This window comes from Chelonoidis abingdonii, chromosome 1, assembly GCF_003597395.2.
Source record: "Chelonoidis abingdonii isolate Lonesome George chromosome 1, CheloAbing_2.0, whole genome shotgun sequence".
NCBI lineage: Eukaryota > Metazoa > Chordata > Testudines > Testudinidae > Chelonoidis > Chelonoidis abingdonii.
The window spans coordinates 226,447,261-226,463,520 of NC_133769.1; positions in this window are offsets into that span (position 1 = coordinate 226,447,261).

The window sequence follows — 16,260 nt, forward strand, 5'->3', positions numbered from 1 at the left end:
AGAGAAACCACAGGGTTGCTCTTACTTGCATCATGTTACCTCTGGCATCAAAAAGCCTTTCTGGCAGCTGTGAATAGTCACAGGGTAGCCATATTCCCAATGCTGGAGCCTCTGAAAGGGATGGTTTAGAGCATCATTACCACCCAGCGTTTCTTTTTATCCTGAGGAAATTCCAAGGTGATCAGAGGTTTCGGCTTTATGACCCTTTTTGTGCCACAGCAGTGCAAAGGGGATAAAGTAAGTAAGAATCATGCCCTGGGTAAGTGCCCCAAGGACACACACACAATCCAATACTGTTGCATGCACGGTCTGAATAAGCTCTCCCCTGACATCTAGTGATGCATTAGGAAAAAAAGACCTGAGGAGCAGACTATATTTGCATAGACACGCCTATTCTGCCTAGGTGCAGACAGGACTTCTTTGTCAGAGTGATCAGTTTTGCCTGGTTTGGGGTCACAATTCCCAAGCACACAAATATTTGGAATCTACAAATTGACTCTCCCTCATTTTAACATTTAGATTGCAGATGTCTTTCCAGTTCATTGCTCTTTCAGTTAAAACATTTTTCAGAAATCAAGTTGGTTTGATTTAGTGAAAGCCGTTAGCATAAATGGGCCAAATAAGCTTGTTTCTCACACAATGCATCACTGCCTCTTGATTTAGCCTGTGTCATTTGATCTCTTGTAATGGACACGTGCAGTGTTTTGCTTCTATTTTCTTCTATTTTTGTTTCTTCATTTTTTCTCTGTTGTCTGCTTTCCATGGAATGTGGCATTCTCTTTGTTACGCACTGGTGGTTATTTGGGTTAGAGAATATTTTTCATTACTTTGCTGATGGGAGATCCATCTAATTTCAGAGTGTTCTCAGTTTCAAAGAAGTTAACTGTTTGGTCACGTATGTGGCTGCAGAGCGTGGCTTTGATATTGATCTGTTAAGCTTCTATAAATACCATAGGTCCAGCTCCTTTGTCTGCTTCTTTCATTTTGCATTCTGTCAGCAATTGCATTATTTAGTGATTTGCATTATTTAGTGATTTGCATTATTTCCTATTTTTTGGCTGTGGTGTGATAGAACCCACTTTGCATGAAGAGCAAAGTCAGCACATTTTACAACTCTTTACCAATAAGCCTAAAATGCTAGTCCCATCTTCCCCTCTAGCCAGTGAACACAAAGCATAGTCTGGGGTTGTGGGGAGAGGGCAGAGATGGCTTTAAACCACCTTTGCACACCCTAGCTGGGCACAGAGTTAATCCCTCATTATACATTAGAGTAGCATGACAGCTGCCTTTGCTAATGGCCCCCATGGATATTAAGACAGCCAACACTGGTCACAGGCACTGGGGAGCCCAGCTGTACCCATTTCCCGAACCATGCTTCCCACGTGCCAGGGAGCATAGAAACTACTGTGCAGCTTTGTGCCACTTGAGGATCCCCTTGCACAGAGAAGATCCTCATAGGGCCGGATATATTGAGTTTAGCGCTGCTTTGCATTGGTGGAAGAGTGTAAATTGGCTGGAGGACTGCCTAGGTTTGGGGCCTTTATATTTAGTTCACAGTTGCACTAGCAATAATTAAAGCACCGTGCTTCATGCGTGTTAAAGCGAAAGAGTTCCCTGGTGGTGGTCTTCTGTCTGGGATGGTGTCGGAAGTACCTTATTGGTAATACAGGAATGGGTCAGCAATACTGTAGGGATAAAAGAGGAAGAGAGCCTCAGGAAAAGCTACACAGCAGCAGAGAACAAGCAGCTAATGTTTTTTAGCTTTCTTATATTAGAACCCATATATTAATATTTATATATACACACACTCCAGTACAGAGCTGGCAAAAGTTCAGAATAGAGAGAGCAACAGCAAAACGATACAGTGAATGAGTGAGAAGGAAGATAGAATAGGCACAGAGAGAAAAAGGGAATATGGTTTACACCAAAGTTCTCAGACCCGCCTCAACTTAAAGGTAAAAACTCGGATTGTTCATAGTGACACTTTTTGTTTGTTAAAAGTACATAGTAAAAAAGGGAAAACTTGATTTAAGAATTTTTTTTAAATAAAGAAATTTAGACAATGTTAAGAAAATGTTGTCCAGTAATGTTGAAAAGGTACAGTATCTGCAGTTACTTCAGTCACAACAGTTATTCAGCCAGATGACCTCCAAACTAAATCTGTCAGTACCTAGTGTGTCACACTGCGTGGCCTGTTTCTTCATCTCTTAACCACAAACACACCAGGTTGTTACCCTTTCACCGGGTGTGTATTTATTCACTTACATAGTACAACAGAACATGTTACAGGTTTACAGCAGAGGGAGACTTCTACGAAACCTTATTTCCTCATCCCAGGCTTACCCTCTGAGCTTCCCTTCAGCTTCCTGTTCCTATCACTTATATCCTCCAAATTGTTGGGCTGCTGAGGCAGTTGGCTCAGTAACTTCCACTCAGGCGTCAGTAATCCCCAACACAATGAAGCCTGCACTCTTCCCAGGGCTACTGAAACCTCAGTGACCAGGGTGCTACTAATAGTGCCCTGTCACAGATATATTAACAGCAGTGTCATATGTACAGCCTGGGAGGTAATTATCCTTCTCTACTCAGCACTGGTGAGGCCTTGACTAGAGTCCTGTGTGCAGTTCTGGGCACCACGCTTTAGGAAAGATGTGGACAAATTAGAGAGAGTCCAGAGGGGAGCAACAAAAATGATGAAAGGTTTAGAAAACCTGACCTATGAGGAAAGCATGTTTAATCTTGAAACAAGGATACTGAGGGAGGAATCTGATAAGTCTTCAAATGTGTTAAAATAAAGAGGATAGGTTAGATATGAAGAAAAACTTTCTAACTATATGAATAGTTAAACTCCAGCATAGGATTCTGAGAATGTTGTGGAATCCCCATCATTTGAGGTTTTTAAAGAGAGGTGAGACAAACACCTGTCCGGAATAGTCTCAGTATACTTTATCTGTCTGAGCGTGAGAAGCTGGATTAGATCTCTTGTGGTCCTTTCCAGCCCTACATATCTATGATTCTATTATTCTAGATTTAGGGGAACAGCATCAAAGTGAACAGGTACTCTGACACCCCCCCTCCTCTTTAAATGCCAAGTAATAGCTCTTCTAATCTTCAACACTCATAAAATGACAATTTTCTATGCTGGGTCATTTAGAGTGTATCTACACTGCAGTTAAAAACCCACAGCTGGCCTGTGCCAGCTGACTTGTACTCACAGGGCTCAGTCTAAGTGGCTGTTTAATTGTGGTGTAGATACTTAGCCTTGGGCTGCAGCTCGAGCTCTGGGGCCTCCCACCTTGCTTGGACTTAGATGCTGGGCTCCAGCCTGAGCCAAACGTCTACACCGCAATTAAACAGCCCCTTAGCCGAAGCCCTGTGAGCTCAAGTCAGCTGGCACGGGTTTTAACATATCCTTAGAAACAATAAACCCAGGGTCTGAGTTTCTTTATGACTGTAGGGGCTCCTGCGTGCATTCACATAGTCCCTCCATCCTGCAGATCAGCCCCTGGCCAGGTGGTAGGATGACCAGATGTCCCAATTTTATAGGGACAGTCCCTATTTTTTGGGTCTTTTTCTTATATAGGCTCTGATTATCCCCCCACCCCCATCCTGATTTTTCACATTTGCTGTCTGGTCACACTACCAGGTAGACTGTTGGGATTTAGAACAATTCTGCTCTGTTGCTCATCAGTAATTTGAAGGAGGTGTTAGTGTTTCATGTTCTAGTATTTACTGATGGTGAGTTTGAAGAAGATTGTTATATGTTTAAGGTTCTGCAAAAAGTCCTGTCCTGCAAGATTTGTCTGTGCAGGTTCAACTTAAATGTACCCATCCTAATCCTATTCTAATCAGAGAATAAACAATTGTCTTAGATAATACCTGACCCAAAGCCCGTTGAAGTCAGTGGAAAGACTCACATCGGGGAAGTTTTGCCAATAATTTTTGTTTTGGTAAAGACTGATCATGACGATACAATTCGTCGTAGATTAAGCAGGGGTGGAATGAGCTCTCCTCTGACATCTAGTGATGATTTGGGGGAAAAGATTTCAGTGAGCAGACTGTATTTACATAAACACACTCTGCCTGGGTGCACAGCAGAGGGAACTGCTCTGCCAAAATGATCACTTTTGGCTGGTACTCGTTTACAAATCACTCTAGTACAGGCTTTCTCAAACAGGGGTCGCCACTTGTGTAGGGAAAGCCCCTGGCGGGCTAGGCCGGTGTGTTTATCTGCCCCATCCACAGGTCTGGCCAATCGCGGCTCCCACTGGCCATGGATCGCTGCTCCGGGCCAATGGGAGCTGCTGGAAGCAGCACGGGCCGAGGGACATACTGGCTGCCACTTCCAGCAGCTCCCATTGGCCTGGAGCAGCGATCTGCGGCCAGTGGGAGCTGCGATTGGCCGGACCTGCAGACGGGGCAGATAAACACCCCGAGCCGCCAAGGGCTTTGCCTGCACAAGTGGCAACCCCTGTTTGAGAAATCCTGCTCTAGTATTTGAACGCAGGGGTAAAGGAATGTGATTATCCTGATTATACTTAGCCTGCCCTGATTGAAGGAGTCATCCTCAACTGAACCTAGCTGCTGAGCCCTAGATGTGGGACAGTGTTGCAGGGAAAGAACTACCCAGCCTGCAGTGAGGTTCCCTACTCCCTGCTGAAATTTCTCTGAGAGCTGGGTTAAGTGGTGGAACCTCAGCATGTGACGTCAGAGTGAATAGCAGTGGCCAGTGGCATCAGTATAAATGACGGCGGTAGCAGTAGCAGAGCAAATGGTGGCAACTATGAGTCAGTTGCACAGGTGGCAGCAAGAGCAGAGGCATTGCTCAGTGCCTGCCCCCCATCCCTCAATTGGGAGATGAACTCATGTACCTGTGAACTCTGAGCTGTCGTTGACAAAGGATTACAACTGTGAGTGGGGTGCAGTGGAGGGAAGAAGACAATGACAGGTTAAAGGAACATTTGTGGGACTTTCACACTGCAAGGAGAGAAACTGTGGCAAAAGACACTGCCCAACATACTCCAGGATGGGTGTTTGCTTTTGGTCACATGCTTTCGAATTGTGCTTGAGACTTTTTCTGAAATAAATGCTGGGTTCCTTTCCCCTTTTCATTAAAAGTTTTCTTTTGTTACACAAAGGCTCAGTGAGTAGAGAAGTATTGCCTTTAAAAGTGACCACGGGTGGTGTGAAGTTTTCCCAGATTGTTGAGGAGAGGGGCTTGAGCTGGATCTGTTTTGTATCATTAAGAGGAACCCCTAGATTTTGAACCCACCCCTTGTTGCTACTGACTCCACCTGGCAAAAGGATTACATAAATATCTCCATTTTGCTCCACTCTAATACTTTTAGTCCCAATGTTTTTAGAGTGAATATCTCCTAAAATTGCCATCATATTTCTTCATTAAGTAAATATTTTATGTAATTATTTTTAAGCAAAGATGTTTTAAGTTATTATTAAATAAGCCCTATTGGAAGTAGTCCAAACACATAGTTTAGTTCAAATGCTGTATTAATCTAAATGGCTAAGTAAATGAATCTCCAAAGTGGTTTTGCAACAGCAGCAGCATTTTTTTGTTTTGTTTTAAATGACCTGTTCTATTTCTCTAATGAATTCAGTCTGTATTCCCTTTCACTAGTGACAACCTGTTGAATTAATTTGCACATGCCAGAAGCTCTTGTGGTCTACTCTACAAAGGGGCCTGCTGCTACTGCTCATTTTATAATATGCAAGTAAAAAATCCATTGCTAAATCTGCATAAATCAAAGAGGCTGCAAAGTTAACTGGAACAAAATGTCATAATCTGGGCAGAAAGCAAAAATTTGGATTACTGAGCCAGATCCTCAGTGTGTGGAAGTCAGTGTAACTCCATTGAACTCAAAAGATCTGTACTAATTTATATCAGCTGAAAATCTCTCGCTCGTTCTTCTTCTTCTTCATTTTTTTCATTTTCCTCATCCCCTCTGCTGTGCCAGTGATGGCCAGCCTTTGCAAACCACTTGTTTGCTTCTTCTCTGACCACCTCAATGCTTTCTTTCATTCAGACATTTGGGAAGCATTAGATAGATAGACACTGACAAAGATTGGACAGAGCCACAAATCAGTAGTTAGATTCTTCAGCCATACCGTGGTACTGGTCCTAATCTTTAAGTCCCTCATTAGGCTAGTAGCATGCTATCTCTGGATCAGCATCTCCTTCTGCACTGTGCCATAGAACTAGAGTCCAGCACCAGAGAAATTGGAAGCTGGACTGAGGTAGTGTTTTCTGAGTTAAGCATCCTATGCTGCGGAAGTCCAGACCAATGGAGAGCAGAATGAGCTTGAGTCTTGCCATGTATAGGTGCTGTTGCAAAACTATTTCTTCATTTTGGGATTCTCCAAATCACAGAGTGAAAGAAGAGCCTTTAACAGCCTTCTGAAATGTAGTAATCCATAGCTCAAAAAAAAAAAAGGGAAGGGTGGAAGATCTGTGTCCTGCTCACTGTGACTCTTAATCATCTAATAGCATCACAGAATATAGATTCTAAGGTCAGACGGGACCACTGTGATAATCTAGTCCAGGGATTGGCAACCTTTGGGACGCGACTCACCCTGGTAAGCACCCTTGTGGGCCGGGCCGGTTTGTTTACTTGCCGTGTCCACAGGTTCGGCTGATCGCAGCTCCCAATGGCCGCGGTTAGCAGTCCCAGGCAAATGGGGATGGTGGGAAGTAGCATGGCATGACTGCTGCTCCCTGCTGCCCCCACTGGCCTGGAGCAGTGAACCACAGCCAGTGGGAGCCACGATCAGCTGAACCTGTGGACATGGCAGGTAAACAAACTGGCCCCGCCCACCAGGGTGCTTACCCTGGCGAGCCATGTGCCAAAGTTTGCTGATCCCTGCTCTAGACCTCCTGAATATCACAGACCATAGAACTTCCCCAAAATAATTCCTAGAGGAGATCTTTTAGAAAAAACACCCAATCTTGATTTTAAAATTGTCAGTGATGGAGAGTCCACCACGACTCTTGGTAATTTGTTCCAATGGTTAATTACTCTGGCCATTAAAAATCTGTGCCTCATTTCCAGTCTGAATTTGTTTAGCTTCAGCTTCCAGACGTTGGATTGTGTTATACCTTTCTCTGCTAGATTGAGGAGTCCATTATTAAATATTTGTTCCCCATGGAGGTACTTATGTACTGTAATCTAGTCACTCCTTAACCTTCTCTTTGTTAAGCTAAATAGATTGAACTTCTTGCATCTATCACTATAAGGCATGTTCTTTAATCATTCTTGTGGCTCTTCTCTGAACCTCACCAATTTATCAACATCCTTCTTGAGTTCTAGGCACCAGAACTGGACACAGTATTCCAGCAGTGGTCACACCAGTGCCAAATATAGAGATAAAATAACTTCCGTACTCTTACACAAGATTCCCTGTTTATGCATCCAAGGATTGCATTAGCTCTTTCAGCCACAGCATCACACTGCAAGCTCATGTTCTGCTGATTATCCACCATAACCCCCAAATCTTTCTCAGAGTCACTGCTTCCCAACATAGAGTCCCCTATCCTGTAAGTATGGCCTACATTCTTATTTTTTAATCAAAATATCATGCATTAACAAATCAAACACCTTGCAGAAGTCCAAGTATATTATTATATCAGCACTATTACCTCTATCAACAAAACTTGTAATCTCATTAAAGAAAGATATCGAGTCAGTTTGACATGATCTATTTTCCATAAACCCAAGTTGATTTGCATTAATTATTTTATCCTCCTTTAGTCCTTGATTAATCAAGTCCCGTGTCAGCTGCTCCATTATCTTGCCCAGGATTGATGTCAGGGTGACAGGCCCAGGTCATCTGGTTTACCCTTTTTAAAAATTGGCACAACTTTTTCTTTCTTCTAGTCCTCTGGAACTTACCCAGTGTCCCAAGACTTATTGAAAATCAACATCAATGGTCCAATGAGCTCCTCAGCCAGATCTTTTAGAACTCTAGGATGCTAGCTATCTGGACCGGCTGATTTTAAAAAATGCTATTTTTAGTAGCTTCTGTTTAACATCCTTCAGTGAAATGGAAAGAGTGATGAGGCAATGTAATCTGTTTTTCCCCAAACACAGAACATAAATATTTATTAAACAGTTCTGCCTTTTTTGCATTGATCATTCTACCACTTCCATTTAATAATGGAACAATACGATAGTCAGGATTCTTTTTGTTGCCAATATTTTTTAAACTCTCTATATTGTCCTTAACTCACTGGCCATAGATTTTTCCTCATGACCCTTGGCTTTCTAGATCAATTTTGTACAATTCCTAGTTCCTGATTTATATTCATTAATATCAATTTTTCTTTCCTTACATTTATTATATATTTTATATTTTTACAGCTGTCTTCACTTACTCTCTAAATCAGGTCATTTTTTAAAATCAGCACAGCCTTCTTCCTTAATTGTGAGATTGTGGCTTTTTGCTCATCTAGTACAGTGTTCTTTAAATGATTCCCAGTTATTCACATTTTTATGATTAAATTCTTTCTCCCTGCTGATTAGCCTCATAATTGTTTTCAGCTTTGTGAAATTAGTCTTATTAAAGCATCGGGTATATATATTACTGGTCTGGATGTTATTCTGCTTGCATATTATAAATATGATCAAGTTATTCTCACTTGTACCTAAGCTATCATTAACTTTTAGTTCTGTGATCAGTTCTTCTTGATCTGTTAGGACAAAGTCTAATATAGAATTCCTCCATGGTGGCTGGAACACTTTTGAGTTAGGAAATTGTCATCTATTATGTTTAGAAATTCCAAGGATGTTTATGTATTGGCAGCATGCGACCTCCAACATATGTCACTCAAATTGAAGTCCCCTATGATAACACGGCTTTTTTCCCTACATATTTAAGAAAAATGCGTAAACAAGCTGTCATCCTGTTCTCTAATGTGATATTGTGGTCTGTAGCAGATACCAATTAGTATCCCATTCAAGAACATTTTCTTCTGAGTTATCAGTGACTTGGAAACAGGCAATGCCATTTTTGACAGAGTGCCACTCCCCCTCCTCTTTTGCCCCCTCAGTCCTTCCTAAATAGTTTATAAACATTAATTTTAACATCCCAGTTGTGCAAACCATCCCATCCGGTTTCAGTAATACCAGTTTATGATCACAAATGAGCAATTCCAGTTTCTCTTGTTGTTTACCCAGGCTCTTTGCTTTGGTGTCAGGCAATTAAAGAATTTCTTCTCTTTGTGTCCTTTGGTTCCTTGATTAATTTTGTACTCAAGATCTTAATTTTGTTCCAATTGTTCATAGCTTCCCTCTTTTAACCCTTCTCTTTGGCTATTAATTCAGCCACCTTCTGACTACTCTAGCCGGCTTGTGTCTGAGAAGATTGGTTCCCCTTCTACTAAGGTTCTAAAGTAATTGGGCTGGATTCTCTCCCTTTGTTCCTGTCACCCTGTGCCGCTCAGGTAGTGCAAAATGGCAGAATCTGGCCTTAGCCAACCACGTGAGAATTCCAGAAAATGGGCACTCTGAACTGGCATAAAGCAAACTAACCAGCTTCCAAGCCAAGTACTTCCTGACCTGGTGTAACGGGCATGTTTATTGCACTCTGCTAATTTTCAACTTGTATAGTGGTCCTTTGCAGAACATACCCAGTTAGCATAATTTGGAGCAGCCTCTAGGCTGCTCCTTCTTATGCTGGGACTGAAATTAGGATAATTTGAGAATCAGGGCACTGTAACAAGTTCCATGAGTGCCTCATCTCCAGCACCAAGTGAATCTTGGCACAAAAGAGAATCTTGGTTATGAATGACAATGAATCAGAGCAATTGGTGACACAAGGAAAGCTCTTTGTTCTAAGCTGTTTATGTATCCCAGCCATTTGATCACAGTCATCACAAAAAGAAAAAAATAGGAATTAATACACAAAATAATTATCAGTTCAAATTTCAGTACATGCAAGGTTTAAGGTCATTTAAATGCTTAACAAAATGTCTTGGAATTTCACAGACTCTTCATTGTCAAGGGACTAAATTAAATGTGGTTCGGTTGTTCCTATAGCAGAGGTGGCCAACCTGTGGCTCCAGAGCCACATGCGGCTCTTCAGAAGTTAATATGCGGCTCCTTGTGTAGGCACCCAACTCCAGGCTGGAGCTACAGGCGCCAACTTTCCAATGTGCCGGGGGGTGCTCAATGCTCAACCCCTGGCTCCGCCACAAGCCCTGCCCGCACTCCACCCCTTCCTGCCTCCTCCCCTGAGCTTGCCATTGCTTTGCTCCTCCCCCACCTCTCCAGAGCCTTCTGCATGCCACGAAACAGCTGATTGGGAGGTGCTGGAAGCAGGGGGTCGGGGGGGGCTGATGAGGGGCTGATGATGTATTACTGTGGCTCTTTGGCAATGTAAAATTGGTAAATTCTGGCTCCTTCTCAGGCTCAGGTTGGCCACCCCTGTCCTATAGAGACAAAGAGAGCAATCATTATTTTTTGCCAGTGTGACGGGGGGTCAATATACCTGCAGTTTTAGACTTGAAGAGAGATTGCTTAACCAAAGACATGAACAGTTCTTTATATTATCTTCTTCTGATGAGCCTCTGATTATTATAGTTTCTATTCTACTGTACCAAAGAAATGTTGAACTCTTCAGGGTTTTTGGATGGTCAATCCAATTGTCTCTTATCCAAGAATAGACGTAAGCTAGTCTCATGAAATGCAATAATCATCATGGACCAATCAATTGGTCCAAATAGGATTATTTCTTGTTCTAGTGCTGTCATTTATATTTGGTGAGGAGTGAGAGCCTTCAAGAAATAATAGTGTTAACAATTTAATGTGACAGTCGTTCTTCTTTCACTATTTGTTCATCATATTCTCAGTTTGGGTAAAGTAGAAATACTCCCTTTACCTCATTGTCCTATTGGTCTTTTTCAAAATGATAAAATGACTTTCTACGAGTTAAAAAGATGCTATCAGTTGCATATATTAATACAGGCAATTTCCCTCAGGCTTTCATTTGCCACACCATGGATTTAACAAAAAAAATCAGATTCTCTTCCAAGATAAGTGAGTTATAACAGATTCACGTTCCTAGATCTCACAGAAGATGTGAACGATTATGAGCAGGCTAAAAGAATTTAGAACCCAGGGGAGAGCCTTAGGTCACAAGACTCAAAGGTGTTAGATGGAATATCGTCTCCAAATTCTTCTTTTCATCATTGAGTGACAGGAGCTTGGGTGACTATTCACCTGCACCCTCTATTACATTCCCATATAGGTGGATCATGTATATGTTTTTCATAGCTTCTCAGAAGTTTTGAAGCATAATTTTTGTTTATTGTTCTTTTCCAGCGTGTGTATGTTTTGTCCAGCAGTCACTGCCTACTAGAAGAACAAAGTGCCAATAGCTGAAATACATCTCATTGTAACTAGTGTGATACAGCATGGCCAGAGGGCAGCATAAGAGTGTTAGCAGGGGGCCTTATTCCCTGCCAAGGGAGGAAGGTTTGCTTTAGATTAACTAGAACAGCTGTGGCCAATTAGAGCACCTGACTCCAGTTAGAGCACCTGACTCCAGTTAGAGCACCTGACTCCAGTCATGGGATATAAACCCCTGCTTCAGTCAGACAGGGGGTGGTAGTTGAAGGAGAAAGGTTGGATTGGAGCAGAGTGCAGATTGCAGAAGAGAAGAGTTTGTCCAGAGAGAAATAGAAGGTTTGGAGGAGTGCTGCGGTGGATTGGGAAGCCCAACAGAAACCCTAGGTAAGGGGCACCAGGCTTGTATAGAAGAGAGGCGAGAAGCCCTTCACAAGCTGACGGGTATGAGAGGGAAGTAACCCAGGGGAAGAAACCGCTAGTCAAGTGGTTCACCACAACCCCAGGGCCCCTGGGTTGGGACCTGGAGTAGAGGGCGGGCCCAGGTCCCTCCCTCTCCACTCCCCTCCTCCAAGGACACTAGGGGAGTGATTAAGAACTGGTTCAGAGGCAAGCAATATCGCCCTGAACCTACCCCAGAGAAGAGAAAGCGCGAGACCCAGAGAACAGTACCGGCAATTTGCCACACTAGTAACTCAACTGTTCTGGACTGACCTGCTGTATTTTTCAATGGAGCTCTGTTTTCTGCTCCTATATGATTATTCCCCTCCCAAGTCTGAATGGTCTTCCTCTTAACAATGGGTCAAAATGCATTTAAAAAATAAAGTTGATGAGAAATTCTCTTTGGAGCAACTGGAGGTTTGTAGTTTCATTGTTCACTGGTAAATCTCTGGCTGTTCCACTATGTCGTTGATCATACAAATATTCCTGTGGGTAGTCCCACTGAATGCAATGGTTCAAGGATGCTCCAATTGACACTGGCTTGCAATGTCTCTGTCAGAGCTGTTATATAGCAATGCCCTTACCCACTCCTTATATACACCATCTGCCATGTGAGCTGGGAGCAGTGGTGTATAGTGAGGCAGGAGGCATAGGGTCATGCCAGCTACATGACCCAAAGATTCCTTCACATCGGGGTGAACTCCATCTGCTCTGCTAGGGCAGCTTCTTGGCCCATTTGTATCACAGAAGCAATTCAGAAGGGCCAAAAAGGGACCAAGGACCTGGCCCTTTCTTTTTATTATGAAACTCATCATTTTTGCCAGTTTATCGCTTCAACTGTGGGTCTATTTCCTGTAAATTAAGAAGAGATATTGCCTATCTTCTTCCTTTCAATAGTACATACTTTTAACAGTCCCAGTGGAATTGGAATACTGATTTCAATGAGTAAGTGATATAGTGAGGAGAAGTATGATTAAGTTTTGTAGCTAGGAGAAGACATTTGACTATAGTAATCAAATGTTCTTCCTTTTTAAATGTTTTTGTTTTTCTGTGACCTTCTGATTTCTGCAGATATTCTCCAGCTTGTGTAAGTTGGTTTTACAAGCTGAATAACTGATGAAGAACCCTCCCATTGCTATGCTGACTTAATTGGACAAAAAATGATGGCACTTTTATGATTAAAGAGATGCTCTGCACACTCTGAGATACATTTTTACTCAACTCTCTAATTTACAGCAAACTTAATTTTAAAGTTAGCAACTATAATTCATGCTTATTAGATTTTATAGTGTGAGAGCTTTTTATGACAGAGTGTTTTACAATTTTCAGAAGGACTTTTCTGTCTTGTAAGTTTCAAATGTTGACATCCAAAGTGGATCATTCAGTTGGAATGGAAGGAGGCTTGAAACGTGAGCTACTACTGAAATGCCTTGATAGCACAATCAGACTTATAATTGAACCAGCACAATAGCCTATTCCAAGTATTTGCTGTCACCTTAATCCTCTGACCTCTATTCTCTCCCTTCCCACATACTTGTTGTATCATATCTAAAATAAGAGATGAAACTACTTGGATTAGGAGCACAATGTCTTTCTATTGGTACTGTAAGTACCCAGCACTCTTTTGTATATGATATATATTATATATACTTTTAGCACAAGCTATGTTGCGCCTAAGGATGACCCTTTCTTCCTGCCTCACAGCACTTTTCCCAGACTACATAAAATCAAGCCTGCTAAAATGATTACAGCTGATATACAGGGGACTGCAACCTAAGCCTAGACTGAGAGTAAGAGAAATGCACGTTTCCATCCCAAGAAAGAGGTGTACACTGGGAAGGCCTAAGGGTGTTAAAAGTGTAGTTAGCCCAGTAACTGTGGCAAGAAGAACACAGCAAAACAATGAAACCTGGTTGCAGTTATTTGTGCCCTTATCACTTCTCAGATGGTTTACAGCAATGTGATGTGCCTGTGCTTAGGAAACGAAAACTGATGCAGAACACTGCAGCCCGTTGCCTTGGCGAGACAGGATAGATACTATAAACACATCAAACCTGTCCTTCACTCTCTACAACAGCTTCCCACATAATATCAAATCAAGTGCCAGGGTCTCAGAGGCCCCAGGAGTCTAAAAGATGATTAAAGCTCTGGGATGAAGACCATGGTTGACTTCTTACAATATGGGTAAACTCCTTTGTGCAGGAGACATTTTTCTCATGGTGTCATAAACATACAGCTATGGGTAGCATAAAATCCCTCTTAATTCCTCTTTTACTTGTAAAGGGTTAAGAAGCTCAGGTAACCTCGCTGACACCTGACCAAAAGGACCATAAAGGGAGAAGATACTTTCAAACCTGGGGGCGGGGGAAGGCTTTGTCTGTCTGTTCTGTGTGTTTGCCGGAGACAGATCAAGAAAGCAAGCAGTCCAACTCCATTAGTATTAGTAAGTATTAGCGAAGAAATGTGTTAGCTTACTTTTATTTTGGCTTGTGATTTCCTTTGTAGGAGGAGGGAGGTTTATCCCTGGTTTTGTACTTTAAGGTTTTGCCTAGAGGGGAGATCTTCTATGTTTTCGAGTCTTTTGTTATTCTGTAAAGTACTTACCATCCCGATTTTACAGAGTTGATACCTTTACCTTTTCTTTAATTAAAATTCTTCTTTTAAGAACCTGATTAATTTTTCATTGTTTTAAGATCCAAGGGTTTGGGTCTGTGTTCACCTGTACCAATTTGTGAGGGGATTATTCTCAAGCCTGCCCAGGAAAAGGGGTGTAGGGGTTTGGGGAGATATTTGGGAAAGGTAGGGCTCCAAGTGGACTTCCCTAAATGTTTGTTTAAATCACTTGGTGGTGGCAGCATTACTTAATCCAAGGGATAAGAGAATTTGTGCCTTGGGGAGTTTTTCACCTAAGCTGGTAGAAATAAGCTTAGTGGGTCTTCATGCAGGTCCCCACGTCTGTACCCTAAAGTTCAGAATGGGGAGGGAACCCTGACACATGGGCTGGCCCAAGACTGTTGAATGAACTCTCCCAAGACCACAAACCTCATTAGCTTCTGCTCTAAGTGCAAGGCATATTTTTTTGCCCTGGCCTTCTGTACCATAAACATATAGCAACATGCATGTGTGTGTGTGCATGCATGCTCACATGTATGTAGTTTTAGTCATCTTTTACATATCTTGGCCCCAGGCCACTGAGAACCTTGAAAATAAATGTGGAGACCTTAAACTTGATTTGACAGTTTTTCAAATAGTACTTACACTAATACTTATTTACATATATGTATATACTAATACATATATAATTAGTATAATTTAAAAAATCAAAAATAAAACACTCCACTGCACACTCCTTTTCTTCTAGGGGGAAGATGAGCGAACAAACATACGGCAGATGTCAGTTATGTCACATAATGCATTACTGGAAGGGCTCTTGATGAGTGAGGTATGAGAATCCACACGCACTTGCATAGGCTGCAAGTCCAGTTAAATCCATCTGCCAGTACATAGCCTAAAGGAATATTGAGCTCATAGAACTGTAGTATGTGCAGATACTAGTAGGTGGGCTAACACGGTTCACAGTCTAAGATATTAGTGACTCTGAGAACTGGTAAGATTGGCTGTGACTGTAAGAGGTGTGCAAACTGTCCATCTTTGTTTGGTTAGTAATCTAATGTTCCCTTTGCCTTATTGATTATTTATTTTCCCTTGTTCCCTTTCCCCATTAAATTTCACTCCCTAGTGCTTTGCAATAGGAGTTCTTAAATATCTAGACTGTGTTGTTGGCTTTCAGAGCTGTGTAACCTATCGTGTAAATTGTACTTATAGGTAATGTGACACCATTGTGCCCAGACCTCCTGGGATTTGAAGGCACCATGCAAAGGATACCAGTAAATTATGTCAGAAGCTGTTGCAGGCACGCAGACAAAGATCAGAAACAAAGTGAAAAACAAGGTCAAAATACTTCCAACTGATCCACCCAATTTCTGCAGACACAACAACTAGTGCCACCCAGTGGAATAGGGTATGTATATGAGCATATGACTAGATTTTATATCTGTTAGCAGTCCCTGGCAGCAAATTACAACTGAGTTGTACCTAAGATTGAATTATATCACACCCATTCGCCACCTTTTTTCATTTGCTCATAATTTTGTCAGTCAGATATTTTAGGGATCCTCCTATGTTCTTATTTGATATTTCTGTGCTTACATAACCCAAAAATAGCTGACTTGAAACAGAGGGGTGGGAGGGAACAGAGAAACAAGAGCAGAGGGCAAGAAGGGGTTGCAGAAGCCAGAGGAGAGGGATCTGGGGGTATATAGGTGCAGAGCAGGGCCGCCCAGAGGATTCAGGGGGCCTGGGGCAAAGCAGTTTCGGGGGCCCCTTCCATAAAAAAAGTTGCAATACTATAGGAGGCCCCTGTGGGGCCTGGGGCAAATTGCCCCACTTGCCCCCCCTCTCA